The sequence below is a fragment of the Pelophylax lessonae genome (genome assembly GCF_965119305.1).
Source record: "Pelophylax lessonae genome assembly, chromosome: 5".
Lineage (NCBI taxonomy): Eukaryota > Metazoa > Chordata > Amphibia > Anura > Ranidae > Pelophylax > Pelophylax lessonae.
Genome location: NC_138772.1, coordinates 427818806 through 427838834, shown reverse-complemented (window position 1 = coordinate 427838834; position 20029 = coordinate 427818806). Strand labels below are relative to the sequence as shown.

At 42.9% G+C, this 20029-nt stretch overlaps 1 protein-coding gene across 1 annotated transcript in view; it reads right to left on the bottom strand.

Annotated features, from left to right (window-relative positions):
• The window catches only part of LYN (LYN proto-oncogene, Src family tyrosine kinase), a 139151-nt gene that overhangs the window by 68724 nt on the left and 50398 nt on the right, over positions 1-20029 (bottom strand). The gene's annotated exons all lie outside the window — the stretch shown is intronic.

The window sequence follows — 20029 nt, the reverse complement described above, 5'->3', positions numbered from 1 at the left end:
GGCATGCTTCTTACTGTGCAGGGATGTGGCTTTTCATGTAACAGCAGAGATCTACGATCCTACATAGCAGGACCATATGATCTCTGCTGTTACACAGGGAAGAATGACAGGCGGCTTTCTTTACATTAGCCACCTGCCTTTCTCCCTCTGTAACTGACGATCGCGAGTGACCGGCGGACATCGGGTCCGCCCGGGCACTCGCGTGGAGGTGTCCGTGAACGAGCGGGGGCGGGAGCGCGCCTCCGGCGATGCACGCTCGCCCCTTATTGGCTCACAGGCTAGTGACGTACCGGTACATCACTTTGCCTGCACGGGGCTGACCGCCGCAGTATATGTACTTGCGGCGGTCGGCAAGCGGTTAATGACTTGTTATACTGTATATCTTCTTTTATAGCAGATTCAATTTGTATCATTTTTTTCTTTCTCTTTTTTATTGTTAGATGTTAAATGAACAGTCTCATGAAAAATATTACATGGGACAGCAAGCAGCTATTTTTAACTCTAAATATAAATTGACACACAGACAGCTTGTTTGGATAACTAAATTGGCTACGGCCTTTATTTATTGGTTTTAAATTATTAACTTGTTAAACCATACATCAATTTATTTATTAAAATTTCAACAACAATAAATAATAAATTCACAACACAACCAGTTTTAAAGCTCGGGTTATATTTAACCATGTATAACTTTCCAACTAAAGTCTCCCTTTTATTAAAAGGTGACCGACCACATAAACAAGGCCGCAACATTTTCCTGGGCTGGCGGGTCGCCCTGCTCCGGCTTTCCTTCTGAGGCGACTGGCATCCCGCTACTGTGCATCCCCTTTTTATAGCCTGCCCCGGTCTTCTAGAACTTTTGGTCACCTGACCCCGCGAGCAGCTTCCTTAGCCAATCAGCACAAAGCTCCCCTCACACTGCTTCCCGCCTATTTGCGGGGAGGGGTAGCCTTGAAACTGATTGCTGCTGCTGCCGTCCCATGGGGAAAAGGGGTCCTTGAAACCCCTTTCCGCTTTTCCTTCACATTCTCTTAACTGTATGTAGTACTTATAACAACATTCCTTTCTTTATGTAATGCATATATTTATAGTTTCTTTACATGCGATGAAGCTGTCTAAAGAAAGTGATAAAGGTTGGGACAACCTATAAAAATGAATTTATTTGATTGATTTGATGATGAATTAAATATGACATTCACATTCCACATAGAACACCCAAACATTCAGCTGATAATACTAATATGACATATAATTCATTTAATCTGCTTCATCATGTAAAAAATATAAGTATAGTTCTACCTTGCTGATCATTAACACAATTGGCTACTCCAATAAGCATGTGTAAAATGTTAGAAGTATGTTATAATAACAAGACTATATTCACACCAGATTCATGCATATAATACACATTACTGCATGTACAATTTCCATTGATTTTTCCATACTGAGGTCCCCCACTGAACTGGAGTAGAGGCACATAATAGAGGAGAGGTCAGTTGAGCAACACTACAGGACATTACGTTTTTCCTAAATACGGTAATACTCAGCACTGACTCACAGTGAATCCAACTTTCAGTCTTTAGTTGCTTTTTTATTGTAGGTGTGCATATGACTGGGTAATAAATATAAAGTTCTGTCAGTTTTCGTTAAAGATTCAAGGTGTTAACTTGAAGAAACATAATAGCAATGTGGGCTAAAAAAAAACTAATAACAATTGTCTGTATGTCCCTCAAACTGGACAAGAAGGGATGCCTAGTTCAAACTGCTGGTACCAATAGACATCAGCTATGAAACCCAGTCTGCCTGAAATCAGCAGTAAAGTGCAATCATCATCTTATGTACCATTAGAATTTATAAAAAAAAGTTTACCCCTAATAGATTCATCATCCAACCAATCAAAGAGTACAAAAAACATTTTTTTATTGGAAAATACAATATTGAACAGTAAAACAAATTATACAATGTTGGCTGCAAGTACCAGGAAGATATGATGATGCCTCAAGACACATGCACAGTAGCATTCCCTGCAACCTCCTGAGATACTTCACGTGGGTTTTAGGAGACAAGACAAGTGACACATTGTTCTTGCTTAGATGAGAACCCAGGGAGTGTAAGGAGAATTAAAAAAAAATAAAAATGATTTAAAGAAATAATAAAAAAAAGCAACTTGTGATTTTGAGAGCGGAGGGGCTAGGGATGAGATGGTGAAAAGTGGCTAGTGAGAGTAAAATTCTAATTGGATTTACTCAGATAACATCTACATGTATATTCTTTAGCCCTGTAAGCAATTAGAATTTTTTTTAATTTTTTTTATAAATAGGGTCAGGATAGGTATTACAGGAAAGTCACTTTATTAAGTTCACTAATAAATATCAATATAAAAATAATATATATTATAATAAAAATATTACTAGAAAAGTGGAGAAGGGTTAATCCATGTTATGTTGTCATAGTGAACTCACTTCCTGTCCCAGTGATATTCTGTGCATTAGGGTGGGACAGGAAGTAGGAGAAATATCTCCAGTGGCGATAAAAAAAGGTTTAATCCTATCCTATTTAACCTAAACTTAAATATTGACGTAGCTGGAGTTGGCATTTATTGGACATTATAGCATCACATCTTGTGTACTAAAACACATTAAAAAAATAATATTTTTGACATGAATTGCATTTTTCTAAGCTACAAATAAAGTGAATTCATTCAGAACAGTATTTAACCAGAATTTAGCTACCGATTTACCATTTCAAAGCAAGGAAACAAAAGTGCTGAGGACTGCTCAAAATATGTCTGCCCCTAAAAACCAAAATAGTATAAAGTGTTTCCTATTTTACATATACTACTTTTGTGAATTGTAGGGTACCACATAAATAAAGACTTACTATAGTACACTTTTAGAACTTAATAAAACCCAGGTTTTACATGCTGAAATTACTTACAGCCTAGGAGGTCCTAAGACTTGCAGCGATCTCTTAAACAGCCACTTGATACATATTTCAAGATCTTTAAAGGGAAGCTTTGAAATATTTTGTCAAGCCTCTTGTTTTTACCATATTTTGCTCATGCAAATGTTTCATGAAGAAAATATTTTCAATTCCCTTTTCTGCTTTTCTGACTAGATAAGGTTGACAGCACTGAAACAGGAAGTTTTGCTCTCGACGTGAGCAGATTATACATAGGAGGGTAACCATTAAAAAAAAAATTATTTTAGCTCTTAAAGGGTTCCAGTCGTTTGGTGACTGCATGGGAGTTTGTCTACTTCTTATATTAGTATACAAAAATATTCACATCAGTCCCTGGCCCAAAACATCGCAGTCCTGCAGATTAAAAACAAACACACACTTACATACTGGGGTAAATGTAGCTATCAAACTATATACATAATCAAATACATGATTGGCACAGATAAGGCAGCCTCTTAGGTTTTAAAGGATTTCCAACCATTTTGTACGGGAATGCAACCTCTATGCCTGCAATCCTGGGCGACCAACTGATATAGTTTTCTGCAAATGATTTCCATCTGAACTTCCGCGACATCAAGTGTTACCATGCTACAATATAATACTTGCTCCCACATAACAAATTTGCCTTAGATTTCACATTTTGTTGTTATGGCCTTTAGGCTTATTTACGGGTAATTCTACCCAAAGCAGATATTTCATTTTTTGTAGATATGGAGAGTGGCACCATGGTTTCTTATGTCTGCAGGGACTCCAATGGTAATATTTCTTTGCTTGCTTACTCATTTTTTATTATGGGGATGTACCATCACCCTTACTTGTATTTTTTTTATTTAACTTTTACTATGAGGCGTGCAATGCAAAGAGTGGGAACTCCCGGAGGCGGTTGGGTTTCAACGTAGATGGAACCAGAGCAAGTAAGCATGGCAGGATTGCCTTTATAGCTGGAGTTCCCAAGAGATAGAAGACAGTGGGTGCACATCAATCTCCACCAATAAGCAAAATATTATTATTGGCTGGAATGGTCCTTTCATAAAGCAGTGCAAATTGTGATGAGCAAAGTAACTCACAGCAGCCAATTACATCTTACTTAACTACCAGATTGTCAGGCTGGACCTGATTTTGGAAATCTTTCCACTTTTTTAATGAAACATTAGCTTTCCAGAAATGGAGACTATTTATAAAGACAACGGCGATTGATTTACTAAAGGAAAAAAGACTGTGCACTTTGGAAATGCAGTTGCATTCATTTTCCCCAAAGCTTAGTGAATGCAGTGAAGCTCTGCCAAATTCCATTATCCAATCATGTGCAAGCTGTTTTTCTTTCTGCTTATTTTCCTTGCACCTGATTGGGTATTCTTTACAAAGTTAAACTTCACTGCATTCATTAATCGCCTCCCATCCGCCATATAGACAAATGACGGCGGGCGGGATGCTCTCTTGTTCTAGGACAACATCATATGACATTGCCCAGTTTCATCTCAATCACGCACCCGCAGGGGCGCACAGCGGCCGTTCGCGAAAGCACTGTGTCCCTGGGACACGGCATGACCCCGAACCTCGGTAAACAGCCAATGACCTGGCTCTTTACCCATGTGATCAGCTGTGTTCAATCACAGCTGATCACATGTAAACAAGGAGATGTTGTTTATCGGCTCTCCTCGCCTCACACTGACAGAGCATGAGGAGATGAGAGCCAATCAGCGGCTTCTCCACACAAAGGAGACCTGTACAGATAATCACGGCACTGATCATCAGTGCCTTGATTATCAGTGCAGCCCCAACAGTGCCCATCAGTGATGCCAATCTGTGCCCATCAATGACACCAGTAAGTGCCCATCAGTGATGCCATTTTGTGCCCACCAGTGAGGCCAATCTGAACCCATCAGTGATGACAATCAGTGCTGCGTTTCAGTGCCCTTCAGTGCCTGCTCATCAGTGCTGCCCATCAGTGCCACCCATCAGTGCCACCTATTAGTGCCCATCAGTGTCACCTATCAGTGCCTATCAGTGTCGCCTGTCATTGCTGCATATTAGTGCCTCCTCATCAGTGTCCTTCAGTGCCCATTAGTGCTGCTCCATCAGTGCCCATCAGTGCAGCCTATCAGTGACCATCAATGCAGCCTATCAGTGACCATCAATGCAGCCTCATCAGCACACATCAGTAAAGGAGAAAAATTACTTATTTACAAAATGTTCTGACTAAGAACTTTTTTTTTCTCCAAATTTTTAGTTTTTTTTCATTTTTTTCTTTTTTTTGCAAAAAAAGGAGTGATTAAATACCACCAAAATAAATTTCTATTTGTGGGGAAAAAATGATAAAAAATTATGGGTATAGTGTTGCATTACCGCGCACTTGTCACTCAAACTGTGACAGTGCTGAAAGTTGAAAATTGGTCTGGGCAGGGAAGGGATGAAAATGCCCTGTAGGCAAATGGTTAAGCTCCAGGGAAAATTAGTACAACTGCACTCACACAGTTCACAGTCTATTTGTCTTTAGAAAATCAACCCCACGCGACCTTTCCCATTCAGGGTCTGTGTATAGCCCACCACCTGAAAACTTTAAACTGATCTCTCCTGTGATCCTTTGAAGCTACTGTGATATCACTGCTCTGTGCTCTGACACCAGCTGAAACAGCCGGGTATTTTGATGACAACTGAGAAGAATGGAGGTGTGGGAGAATGCTGAAGAGCTGAGAATAAGGCTGGCCACAGACAGTCCAAAGTTCACATGTTGAATGAGAGAAAATGAATTGAATTCCATAACCACATTAAAAGTGTGGATAGAGGAATCTCCACTGCTGGCTATTGTATTCAGGCAACTCTGCACCCATGGCTTACACAGACCCTGTCACCTTGACCTTAATATTGACCTTAAAAATCAAGGGGTCTCTTTTAACCACTGGAGGATTTTGCTGTCTTACGTCCAGGCCAATTTTTGCGATTCAGCGCTGTGCGACTTTAACTGACAATTGTGCGGTCGTGCGACACTGTACCCATACGAAATTTACGTCCTTTTTTTCCCCACAAACAGAGCTTTCTTTTGGTGGTATTTGTTTACCTTTGCGATTTTTACTTTTTGCGCGATAAACAAAAAAAGAGCGTTTATTTTGAAAAAATAACAATATTTTTAACATTTTTTATATGAAATTCCCCCCCCCCCCCCCCCAAAAATGTAAAAATCTAAATTTTTTAAAATTTTTGGCCAATTTGTTTTCTGCTATGTTTGGTAAAAAAAAATCACAATAAGCGTATTTTGATTGGTTTGCACAAAAGTTATTATTATTTACTAACTAAGGGAAAGATTTCTGTCATTTTTGGTGGGTTTTTTTAACGCGTAATGGCGGCGATCTGCGATTTTTTTTGCGGGACTGCGACATTGCGGCGGACAGATCGGACCCTTGACTGACATTTTTGACACTTTTGGGGGTACCAGTGACATTTCTATAGTAATCAGTGCTATAAATATGCACTGTTACTGTAAAAATGACACTGGCAGAGAAGGGGTTAATTTTATTGGAGAGGGAGGGGTTAATGTATGCCTGGTGCTTACTAACGTGTGTGGGGGCAGGTGACTGTGTGACACAAGGACAGATCGCATGTTCAGCTATGCTGAACACTGCAATCTGTCACTCCTTGTCACTTAGGAGATCCGCCCGCTCTGTTTACACAAGTGGGCGGATCTCCAAACTGGATTCCCCGACGATCGGGGAAGAGCAGCAGCGATCGCCGCCGCTCCTCCCCTGGCCTGACTCCCGCTGTGACTGAAAACAGGGGCAGGAGTCCAGCGACGTAGGTCTACGTCGCTGGACGGTATCGAGCCACTTTGCCGCAGTACGGTCAACGTGACCGGTCGGCAAGTGGTTAATGTGAACATATAGTTAACTTTTAGTGGGAAGATTTTGACTTATTACTGCAGTTGTTACCTAGTTTGAGAATGCAATGCCTAATATGATCTATACATTTAACAAGCTGGCCCTTCCATGTTTCAGTTACTGTGCTAAATATGACGTTATAGACATTATAGCGATCTCTCAGTGACTCAGTACAATTACGCTGCTCCCCCAGTCATCTCTTTCTCTCTTGAATCTTAGCAGAGTGAACACAAACAAAGTTTACGGGGGAATCTGGTCAAAATCTGTGCAATACATGTCTGCTGCTGACAAATCATGTACTGATCTGGAAGTTCTAAATATTCTAGGCTTACTCCAGTCGAAATTAGATCTGGTTCCATTGATTCACTCGTTCAGAGTACGAATGTGTTAGCTTTATTGGCCTTTAGGTCTAGGCATCTTTTCCTGTCCAACAATTCTTCAAGGGAGCAACTAGGTTCAGACCTCAGAGTAAGCGGAGGTTTTCCAAATGGAATCTCCCTCTTGTTCTAAACTCCCTCTCGGGAATTAGAGTGGAGTGTTCTAGGGCTGTCTCCGTTAAAGGCCTCTCTGTCATGTTTCCTTTCTCCTGGCTATCACATCAGAATAAAAAGCCTCAGAGATTGATTCACTGGTCATGGAGAACTTTTCTTAAGGTTCCCGTTTGAACAGTGCTTTTACCTATGCTTGACTCAATTCCCAAGGGTACATCAGTCTTTCATGGGAACCAATAAATTGTTCTGCCAACCTTTGGAGTACTAACTGGCATTCTTTAGACCTGGATGAGGTTGCCCTGTGGCTTAGTTGGTAAAGCGCATGTCTAGTAAACAGGGAATCCTGAGTTTGACTCTCAGCAGTGCCTTTTTTTGGTTCTAGGAATCTCTCAGATATTGTGAAGTTATATCTACAAGCTAGAGCTTCCTTCAGGCTTCAGAACGCCTTTTCATTCTTTTTGCCGGAAAGGACTAAGGGAAACATGCCTCATCTAGGACGATTGTGGCATGGATTGTCTGGGCTATCCGACAGGCTCACAGAGCCGAGGGCTTGGCTCCTTTGGGGATGGTGACCGCTCACTCGACCAGGAGTATGCCCACATCCTGGGCAGCTTTGCAGCATAAGGTTCCCAGAGTAGTCGATAGGGCGACATTGTGGTCCCCGATCAATTCATTTATGGCTCATTATTACGTAGAGCCGACCTCTTTATCTTCTGTTAATTTTTGGTTTACAAATCCTGTCTGTTCACTGTTTAAAAAAAAAAAGACACTTTTCTTTTGTTCTGCAATTGCCCAACCAGGTGTGTGTGGCTAGTTATTTCCCCATATGTATGCTGCCATGGAGTCTGTCAAAAAACAGAAAATTTCCTATCAAATATTTACCATAATTTTCCTTTCCTGATGGACTCCATGGCAGGAGGAGTTAACTCCCAGAGTCATGAGTAGGCTAGTTACGGAACGCAGCCTCTGGCTCAGAGCAAAGATTTATGGTAGTAGAGTCCTATAGGGGAGGAATGAAGGCAGGGTTAACCCATACGCATGCTGCCATGGAGTCCATCAGTAAAGGAAAATTATGGTAAGTATTTATTAGGAAATTTTCATTTTTTTTTTTTTTTAAAAATGTATTTTACTTAACTTTTTTTTTCATTGCATAGCAGACATAAAGTCCCCTATATGATCAGTTTTAGATGACAGGTTCTCTTTAACCACTTAAGCCCCGGAGGATTTGGCTGCTAAACGACCAGGGGGTATTTTGCGATTCGGCACTGCGTGACTTTAACAGACAATTGTGCGGTCGTGCGACGCTGTACCTAAATGAATTTGACGTCCTTTTTTTCCCCACAAACAGAGCTTTCTTTTGGTGGTATTTGATCACCTGTGCGACTTTTTGATCACGCGCTATAAACAAAAAAAGAGCGTCAATTTTGCAAAAATAACAATATTTTTCACATTTTTTTATATGAAATTCCCCAAAAAAAATATGTAAAAATCAAAATTTTTTAACATTTTCGGCCAATTTGTTTTATGCTACCTATGTTTGGTAAAAAAAATTGCAAAAAGCGTATTTTTATTGGTTTGCGCAAAAGTTATCACGTTTACTAACAAAGGGAAAGATTTTTGTCATTTTTTTTTTTTTTTTTTTTTAACCCGTAATGGCGGCGATCTGCGATTTTTTTTGCGGTACTGCGACATTGCGGCGGACAGATCGGACCCTTGACTGACATTTTTGACACTTTTGGGGTTACCAGTGACATTTCTACAGTAATCAGTGCTATACATATGCACTGTTACTGTAAAAATACACTGGTAGTGAAGGGGTTAACTTTATTTGAGAGGGAGGGGCTGTGTGTGTCCCTAGGGGCGTGATTCTTACTGTGATTGGCTGTCTGTTGAGCTGTAGGGACACTGATCAACGGTTCTACATTGTAGAACCGTGTGATCAGTGTTTTTACACCGAGGAGAATGACAGGCAGCTTGTTTACACAAGCCGCCTGACTTTCTCCCTCTCCCCCGCCGATCGCCGAGTGACCGGCGGACATCGGGAGCGGGAGCGTGCCTCTGCGGGAGCGCGCCTCCGCGGGCGCGCGCTCGCTCCCCAGAGCCTCACAGGCTAGCGACGTAGACCTACGTCGCTCTGCCTGTGAGGGGCTGACTGCCGCAGTAAATATACTGTGAGCAGTCGGCAAGCGGTTAATGAGACATCAGGGTCTAAAAGACCCTGCATATCTCCCCTGTGCATTGCAAAACATCCTTTCCCGGCTAAGTGAGCCGGGGACACAGAAGTGACATCAGAGACGTGGTTTTCTGGGTCACAACAAGAAGGGGAGGAGAGCAGACCTGTGTCCACTCTTCTTCTTCCCCTCCACCCACTGGCACTCGCGATGGAGCTCCCGTCGTGCAGCGGTGGGAGGAGGGGGGATGCCAGTTCCGGGGGTGTGTGCGAGCAATCAGGCTGTCAGGTGAATGTTCTCATCTAACAGGCAGGAGTCTGCCTGTCAGTTTCACACACAATCCTAGTGGCTGCAGCCATCGGATTGTGTGTTAAACCCCCCTCTGTCAGGTCTATATGACATACAGACCTGGCAGCAAAAGGGTTAAAGTGGTTGTAAACCCTTACATATACCCAGTGAAGTGACTGGCCTGAGATGATACACAAAGATGAAACAAACCCTCCTACATAAGTTGTACCTGTTTACCTGCAGCTGTCTTTACTCTACATCTATTAAAATTGCAGAATGTGCACAGGATCTCTCTGCTCTGAAAAGAAGGGGGTGGGGAGCTGAAGTTACATCAGTGAAGAGAGCTCTAAAAGCTCATTGGATGGAAGGGACATCCCCTTCACACATCACACAGGAAACAAGATGAGGCTGTCACAGGATGTGCCCTCCCCTGTCACCATTTTTTACTTGGTGTCAGGAAAACTCATCAAAAGTGACTCATGCCTCTAGCAGAGGAACTAGGCAGCAGACAGAAATGACACTTGGTGCTCTGGACAAGCACACTATAAAGAAATATGCTTTGTTCATATTTCATGTCTTATGATGCATTCTTTAATATCAAACAGGCTACAATACAGGGTCCCATAGAAAGCAGTCAGATAAGTCAGCTTTTATAAGTTTGAAAAGAACAAGAGAAATGATTTCCATAGTGCTTGCACCATGATGTTAAAGGGGAATTTCTAAAGAAGAGGAACCTGTTTGTGGGCACTTATGTCGGTCAGCAGTGGTTTCTTTCATTCTATCTTTGTTATCCTGGGAACCTAGAATTTTGCTCTGTATGTTTTCTTTTCACTGTATACTACAGTTCTGACTTCAAATTTATTTTGATTTCAAGAAGTTTGTAAAGATTGCAATGCACAGCACAGGAAAAACCCAAATAGGTGCAAATAATCGAGGGACATGTGCTTTGCTTGCAAATGGCTCCATATCAGCTGATTACCAATGATATGGGGCGTGGTACCATCCTGTTTGGTAACAGTCCTCCCCCCAAACCTCCCGAAAAGCTATTTACTAATTTTCCTGTTTGATTTGGAAACCCTCTTCCAGTGAAACTGTACTTTGCCAACACCAGGTAATAGACTTACTTTAAATCGGTATAAAACCCAAAAGAAAACATGTATTATACTGTAGCTTACCAATTCTTAGATGTAATGGCAGAATAATTTTTTTCACCTGGTGATCTAGCATGAAGCTTTAAATTATATGTGTAAAAACTTTATCTCGAAAGGAATAAAAAAAGCCCCCCCCCCCCCCCCCCCCAGACTGACACAATGTTACTGTCCAGAATAGAGGCACTGTAATACAGGCGGTGTGTTACTGGCCAGATCACCAGGAAAAAACTGAAGGAATAAAGCCTAAAAAAAAAATTTGTTAAATTTTTGATTTTGGCTTAAATACTGCTTTGGGGCTTTGTTCACATCTAGGTGTTTTTGGGCGATTTTCTGCTCTAAGCTTCACCTCTAAAAATGCCCAACAAGACAAATCCCATTCATTTCAATGGCCCCCTGTTCACATCTGAGCATTTTGTCCCCTTAACCACTTAAGCCCCGGAAGATTTTACCCCCTTCTTGACCAGGGCCTATTTTGCGATTCGGCACTGCGTGACTTTAACGGACAATTGCGCGGTCGTGCGACGCTATACCTAAACTAATTTGACGTCCTTTTTTTCCCACAAACAGAGCTTTCTTTTGGTGGTATTTGATCACCTGTGCGACTTTTTGATCATGCGCTATAAACAAAAAAAGAGCGTCAATTTTGCAAAAATAACAATATTTTTCACATTTTTTTATATGAAATTCCCCCCCAAAAAAATGTAAAAATCAAAATTAACATTTTAGGCCAATTTGTTTTATGCTACATATTTTTGGTAAAAAAAATTGCATTTTGATTGGTTTGCGCAAAAGTTATTGCGTTTACTAACTAAGGGAAAGATTTTTGTAATTTTTGTTGTTTTAACGCGTAATGGTGACGATCTGCAATTATTTTTGCGGGACTGCGACATTGCGGCGGACAGATCGGACCCTTGACTGACATTTTTGACACTTTTGGGGTTACCAGTGACATTACTACAGTAATCAGTGCTATACATATGCACTGTTACTGTAAAATGACACTGGCAGTGAAGGGGTTAACTTTTTTTGAGAGGGAGGGGTTGTGTGTGTCCCTAGGGGCGTGTTTCTAACTGTGATTGGATGTGGCTTGAGGTGTAGGAACAGAGATCAACGGTCCTACATAGCAGAACCGTATGATCACTATTCTTACACAGGGAAGAATGACAGGCGGCTTGTTTACATCAGCCGCCTGCCTTTCTCCCGCTCTAACGGACGATCGTGAGTCCGTTAGAGCGGGACCGCGGGTCCGCCGGGCACACACGCGGGGGGGGGGGTCCGTGACCGAGCGGGAGCACGCCTCCGGCGGCGCGCACTCGCTCCCCAGAGCCTCACAGGCTAGTGACGTACCCATACGTCACTTTGCCTGTGAGGGGCTGACCGCTGCAGTATATGTACTTGCGGCGGTCGGCAAGTGGTTAAATACTGCTTTGAGGCTTCGTTCACATCTAGGTGTTTTTGGGGCGATTTTCTGCTCTAAGCTTCACCTCTAAAAATGCCCAACAAGACAAATCCCATTCATTTCAATGGCCCCTGTTCACATCTGAGCGTTTTGTCGCCTTAAGCAAAATGCCTATTGCTCAAAAAAGTACATGAGCTCCTTTTTTGGCAGACTACAGGCATTTTTATTTTTTTCTAATTGGTCACTTGTCAACCTTAAAACACCTGCACAAAAACGTTGCAAAAACTCTTGTAAAAAGCCAGAAAAAAGGCCTGTAAAAAAAGCAATGCATAGATGGGAACAGAGCCTAAAGAAAGGAGTTAACATTCCCTGTGTTCTTCTATAGGCCTGATTTGCCACCCAATACCTTTTTAGATCTGCATTGAAAGGATTTGTTAAATATGAACTCTGAGCAGATAAAATAAATCCATATTTACGCACACATTTATGCAGTTCTGTTTTATGAATACCTCATCAAAGCTGCGTTTCCACCTTTCATTTTTTTATCAATTTGTTTTCCATGAAAACACGTCAATGCGCAATGACACATATTAATGCATCTACAGTGATATGCTGTGTAAATAGCATTGCATGTCATGTTAAAATGTATGGCAAGGTGCATAAAATGGCTTTTGATTAATTTCCGTTGATTTCAAACAATTCAAAAATGTACATATTGTTACACAGAAGCTGTCTAAGTACCTGGATGTGGCCTGGTATTAGCCTCCTGCATTCTGTACAGCAGAGCAACAACTGGAAAAAGAGAGAAGCACCCCCTGACCCAATCAGTTTTACTGCATTGCCCATGTTCTAACAAGAAGCATGCCCATCGGAGGAGAGCGCAGATTGACAGAGAGATGAGCACATCAAACTGATGCTTCTCCTTTCAATCTCCAGGTAAAGGCTTGGGGAGGGACAAGACCTGTATGTGATATTTAACAACCCAGAAAAGTCAGGTCTCCTACCCTGACAGACCGGGCTGTGCTGTGTGACAGAGCTGTATAAATCTGAGGACTAGATGGATAGAAATACAACTCTTTAACCACTTACCGCCCGCCCGCCGTCATATGACGGCGGGACGGTGCGGCTATTATCCTGGGCGGACGTCATATGACGTCCGCCCATTCAAGCACGGCAGGCGCGCGATCGCGGGCGCGCCGCCGTGCACTGCCGGTGTCGGTGTGTCCCCGGGACACAGCCGGTCACCGGCAGGGGGGAAACAGCCAATAGGCATGGCTGTTTCCCACGTGATCGGCTGTGTTCCAATGACACAGCCGATCACAATGGAGGCGGCCGGGAGATGACCGCGCATGCGCGATCGGGAGCGCGCAGCGCGGTCATGTCGGTGGCACTGTGTTCCGTAGGAACACAGCTGTCACCGGCGGTAGTAAACAGTCACTGATAGTGACTGTTTACTATGTGATCGGCTGTGAATCCATTCACAGCCGATCACAAAATGTAAACACAGAGCAGTAACTCACTGTTACTAGCTCTTCTCTCCTCATACAGTTTCCAGTATGAGGGGAGAAGAGCTAGAAATAGTGAGTTACTGCTCTGTACACATGTACAAAGTAAAATCACACTAAAATCACAGTAATAAAGGTCCCCCCACACAGTCCTCAGCCCCCCCCAATGTCACCTGTCACCCAACAGTCACCTCATCAGTGCCCAGAAATTGACACCCATAACGTTCACATGTGAGCGCAGCGATCGCGGGCAAAATCACCGCGATTCTGCCCGCGATCCGGAAATCATTGCAAATTGCGGGACGCCTGTGCGTTGCCCGTGATTTGCAATAGCACCCCAAACGCTGTGCGATGTTGCCGCCATTTCCGCCTGCCGAATCGCAGTAACATCGCGCAAACATCGCATGACGCCCAAAAAAGTACAAGAGTTTCTTTGGGGCGTCATGCGTTGTTTGCGTGATGTTACCGCGATTCGGCAGGCGGAAATCGCAGCAACATCGCACAGCGGGCAACGCACAGGCGTCCCGCCATTTGCAATGATTTCTGGATCACGGGCAGAATCGCAGTGATTCTGCCCGTGATCGCTACGCTCACATGTGAATGTAGCCTAAAGTTCACCGGTCACCAGAGACTGCCATCAGTACCGCCGTGCACCATCGCCCGTCACCTGTCACCCATCAGTGACCATCGCCCCGTCACCTGTCACCCCATCAATCACCGTCACCTGTCACCCCATCAGTCATCGTCATCTGTCACCCCATCAGTCATCGTAACCTGTCACCCCATCAGTCATCGTCACCTGTCACCCCATCAGTCACCGTCATCTGTCACCCTATCAATCATCGTCACTTGACACCCCATCAGTGATCGTCACTTGTCACCCCATCAATCATCGTCACATGTCACCCGGTCAGTGATTGTCATCTGTCACCTCATCAATCATCGTCACCTGTCACCTCATCAATCATCATCACCTGTCACCCCATCAGTCATCATCACCTGTCACCCCATCCGTCATCGTCACCTGTCACCCCATCAGTCATCGTCACCTGTCACCCCATCAGTCATCGTCACCTGTTTGCCATATACATGCAATCACTTACTGACCGCCTAACGACTATATGCGTCGGCCATTAAAAGCTAAATACTGGGGTTATGGCAGAAGATAGCCCCCATAACCCCGGTATTTTTTGAAACGGCGGGCGGTCGGCTTTCAGATAAGGGTGGTCCCAGTGGCGGATTCGCCGCCGAATTACCCTTACGGTGCAGGGGAAGAGGTGCCCCCCCCCCTCCTGCCGCGTCCCAGACGTTTTCCCAGCTTACCGGACCCGCCGGCAGCGGGGAAAACTATCCGGTCCCGGATCCTCAGAGACAGGAAGTCGAGTGAGGGCAAGATGGCCCTCACTCAACTCTATGGTCTTGGAGGACCGGAGCTACGTCAAAAGACGTTGCCTAGCAACCGGTTTAAAGGGCCGCTTTTTTTTTTTGCTTTTTTTTTTTTCCTCTTTCAACAATTTTTTTTTTTTTTTTTCTTTTTTAGTGTAGTTGTGAGGTGTGAGGTCTTTTTGACCCCAGATCTCACAATAAAGAGGACCTGTCATGCCTATTTCTATTACAAGGGATGTTTACATTCCTTGTAATAGGAATAAAAATTATCAAAACATTTTTTTTTTTAAACTGTGTAAAAATAAAAAAATAATAAATAAAATAAATAGGAAAAAAAAAAAAAAAAAAAATTAAAGCGCCCTGTCCCCGTTAGCTCGCGCGCAGAAGCAAACGCATACGCAAGTCCCGCCCACATATGTAAACGGTGTTCAAACCATACATGTGAGGTATCGCCGCGATCGTTAGAGCGAGAGCAATAATTTAAGCCCTAGACCTCTTCTGTAACTCTAAGCTAGTAACCTGCAGAAATTTTTAAAATGTTGCCTATGGGGATTTTTAAGTACCAATGTTTGGCGCCATTCTGTGAGCATGCGCAATTTTGAAGCATGACATGTTGGGTATCTAATTACTCGGCGTAACATTATCGTTCACATTATGGAAAAAAAATTTGCTAAATTTACTGGTTTCTTATTTTTTAGATCAAAAAAGTGATTTTTTTTCCAAAAAATCGCATTTGGAAGACTGCTGCGCAAATATGGTGTGATAAAAAATATTGCAACAATCTCCATTTTATTCTCTAGGGTCTCTGCTAAAAAAAAATATATAATGTTTGGGGGTTCCAAGTAGTTTTCTAGCAAAAAAATGATTTTAGCTTGTAAACACCAAGTGTCAAAAATAGGCCCAGTCTTAAAGTGGATAAATGGACAACTTTGTGTAAAGCGCTACTTGGATGTTAGGCCTATGTATGTGGCCAGGCTGTGAAAAAGTGTTACACATGTGGTATCGCCATACTCAGGAGGAATAGCAGAATGTATTTTGGGGTGCAATTTTTGCTATGTACATGCTATGTGTTAGAAATATTGCATAAATGGACAGCTTTGTGTAAAAAAAAATGTGTTTTCATTTTCTTTCCACATTTTCCAAAAACTTGTGGAAAAAAATGACATATTCAAAAGACTCATTATGCCTCAAAAATTATACGTTGGGGTGTTTGCTTTCCAAAATGGGGTCGTTTTATAGGGGTTTCCATTGTCCTGGTGCTCCAGGGCCTTCAAAAGTACGATAGGTTGTCAGGAAATTATATGTGAAATTTGTGCTCCTAGAATGCCGGACGGTGCTGGTTGGATGTTAGGCCTCTGTATGTGGCCAGGCTGTGAAAAAGTCTCACACATGTGGTATCGCCATACTCAGAAGGAGTAGTAGAATGTGTTTTGGGGTGTAGTTGCAAGTATACATGTGCTGTGTGAGAGAAATAACCTGTTAATACGGCAATTTGTAAAAAAAAATAAAAAAAAAAAAAAAAATCTTCATTTTGCAAAGCATTGTGGGAAAAAATGACAACTTCAAAAAACTCACCATGCCCCTTATTAAATACCTTGGAATGTCTACTTTCCAAAAAGGGGTCATTTGGGGGGTATTTGTACTTTCCTGACTTTTTAGTGTCTCAAGAAATGAGATAGGCCTTCAGTACATCAGGTGTGATCAAGTGTGATCAATTTTCAATGATTCGCACCATAGCTTGTGGACTCTATAACTTTCACAAAGACCAAATAATATACACTTACTTGGGTTATTTTTACCAAAGATAAGTAGCAGTATAAATTTTGGCCAAAATTTGTGAAGAAAAATTACTAATTTGCAAAATTTTATGACAGAAACAAAGAAAAATGCGTTTTTTCACAATATTTTCAGTCTTTTTTTATTTATAGCACAAAAAATAAAAAACCCAGTAGTGATTAAATACCATCAAAAGAAAGCTCTATTTGTGTGAAAAAAAGGACACAATTTTTGAATGGGTACAGTGTTGCATGACTGAGTAATTCTTAGTCAAAGTGTGAGAGCGCTGAAAGCTGAAAATCGGTCTGGGCAGGAAGGGGGTGAAAGTGCACTGTAGGTAAGTGGTTAAACTTGTTGTAAACCTCAGACATGAAATATAAACAAAGCATATCCCTCTATACTAGTGTGTAATTGTCTCAATTAATGTGATTGTAAAGTCTTTTGTTTTCTTTTTTTTAAATAAAAAATCATGTTATATTTACCTCCTCTGTGCAGTTGGTTTTGCACAGAGCAGCCCAGATCCTCCTCTTCTCGGGTCCCTCGTTCCTGCTCCTGGCCCCTCCCTTCTATCGAGTGCCCCCACAGCAAGCAGCTTGCTATCGGGGCACACAAGCTGAGCTGCATGCTGTCCATTCAGACATGGAGGTGCTGTTCGGCCCTGCCCCCTCTCTCTCCCGATTAGCTAACTGACTTTAATTTACAACAGCGGGATCCAATGGCACCGCTGCTGTGTCTCAGACAAACTGGAGGGAGAGTTCTGGATGGCCGAAGTAAGTATTAGGGGGTGCTGGGGTGGCTTCTACACACAGAAGGCTTTTTATCTTAATGTATAGAATGCATTAAGATAAAAAAAAAAACCTTCTGCCTTCAAAACTCCTTTAACCACTTGCCGACCGCCGCAAGTACATATACTGCGGCTGTCAGCCCCTCACAGGCACGGACTCCCCCGCGCGTGTGACCGGCGGACCCGATGTCCGCCGGTCACTCAGCGATCATCAGGGGAGAGGGAGAAAGGCAGGCGGCTAGTGTAAACAAGCCGCCTGTTATTCTCCCCTGTGTAGAAACAATGATCATACGGTTCTACTATGTAGGACCGTTGATCATTGTTCCTACAGCTCAAGCCACAGCCAATCACAGTTAGAATCACGCCCCTAGGGACACACATAGCCCCTCTCTCTCAAATAAAGTTAACCCCTTCACTGCCAGTGTAATTTTACAGTAACAGTGCATATATATAGCACTGATTACTGTAGGAATGTCACTGGTAACCCCAAAAGTGTCAAAAATGTCAGTCAAGGGTCTGATCTATCCGCCCCAATGTCGCAGTACCGCAAAAAATCGCACAGGTGATCAAATACCACCAAAAGAAAGCTCTGTTTGTGGGAAAAAAAGGATGTCAAATTCGTTTAGGTACAGCGTCGCACGACCGTGAAAATTGTCCAAATTGTTAAAGTCACGCAGTGCTGAATTGCAAAATACCCCCTGGTCTTTCAGCAGCCAAATCCTCCGGGGCTTAAGTAGTTAAGAGTGCTAAGTGTCATTTCTATCTGCTGCTTCCTTCCTCTGCTATAAGAATTAGTCACTTCTGACATGTTTTCCTGACACCAAAAGAAAAATGGTAACGGGGAGGGACATCCAGCTGATTGACAGCCTCAGCTCTGTTCCTATGTGCCGTGTGGAACCGGGGGGGGGGGGGGGGGGGAGTTTCATCACTCCAATCATTTCTCAGAGCTCTCCCCTCTGAGCCCTGCAGAGTGTGATTTCAGTTCTCCGCCCCCTTTTTTTAAACTCTCATACAAGCTTTAAAAAAAATGGCTGTAGAGGAGAGAAGACTGCAGATAAACAGGTACAACATTTTTGGATTTGGATTTATCTCTGTGTATCACCTGAGGCCAGTTACTTCACTGGGTATATTTGGGGATTTACAACCACTTTAATGCCTCTTTCACACAGACTTTCCGATCAGGTCTGCCTGTCAGTTTTTCAGGCAGACCTGATGGGATGCTCCATGCACCTCTATGGGGCAGCAGATGTCAGCGGTGACATCTTCGCTGACACCTGCTGCTATCCGATCCGATCCTGTCCGTGAAATCCGGATGGATGAAAACCCTATTTTCCATCCGTCCGGGGGATCGGATCGGATGAAAACGGACAGGCGGTCTGTTTTCATCCGATCTACCATAGAGGAGAGCAGGGTTTTGACAGGTCTGTCTCTGCAAAGTAAGCAGAGACAGAGCTGTCGTCTGCCTACTCAGCGGGGATCGGCGGATTGATCCCTGCTGAGCAAAACCAAGTTCGCCGGGCAGAAAGCCTGTGTGAAAAGTCCCTAAGTAAAACAGCAACCTTATATGTATTTCATCTTTGTATTAGGCTGTTAGCCTGGAGTGCAGCCATATATATACTGGTTTGCTTTAACACAGCTTGTCTGGCCCATTGAGTGATAACTGCTGAGAGTTGGGATTACGGATAGTTTTACTAATAATTCAGACTTTCCAGTGTGTGTTCTTCTCACTGCACTTTCGCAAGTGTAAAATGACCCACCAACTGAAGTTCAGACACAAAGTGATATTGGCTGTGACTGCCTATTGTTTCAAAGTTTACACAGTACATGGGACTCTCCACATAATAAGTGACATTTGAAACTTCTGAAACTGGTGAAACCTGTTCTGAGACAGCTCAGGCAAGAGAAAGCTAATGAATTGTTGTCACACGAGATGCAGTGAAAGCTGACAATGAGATCTGATGCCTAGTGGTTAGTGCTTCGGCCTTGCAGCACTGGGATCCGTGGAATCCTGACCAGGACACTAGGTGCATGGAGTCTGCAGCTTCTCCCTGTGCTTGTGTGGGTTTCCTCCCACATCCCAAAGACATGCTGGTGGTTTAACTGGCTTCTGTCTACAATCAGACTAGTGTGCTCAAGATGGCTGCCTAACCTTCTATCTGCCCGATATGATAAGCAATTTTAGTGCCCAGAAAGAAAAGTACTCTAGAAATAGAATGTAATTAATTAAAAATTATTAATCTAATCA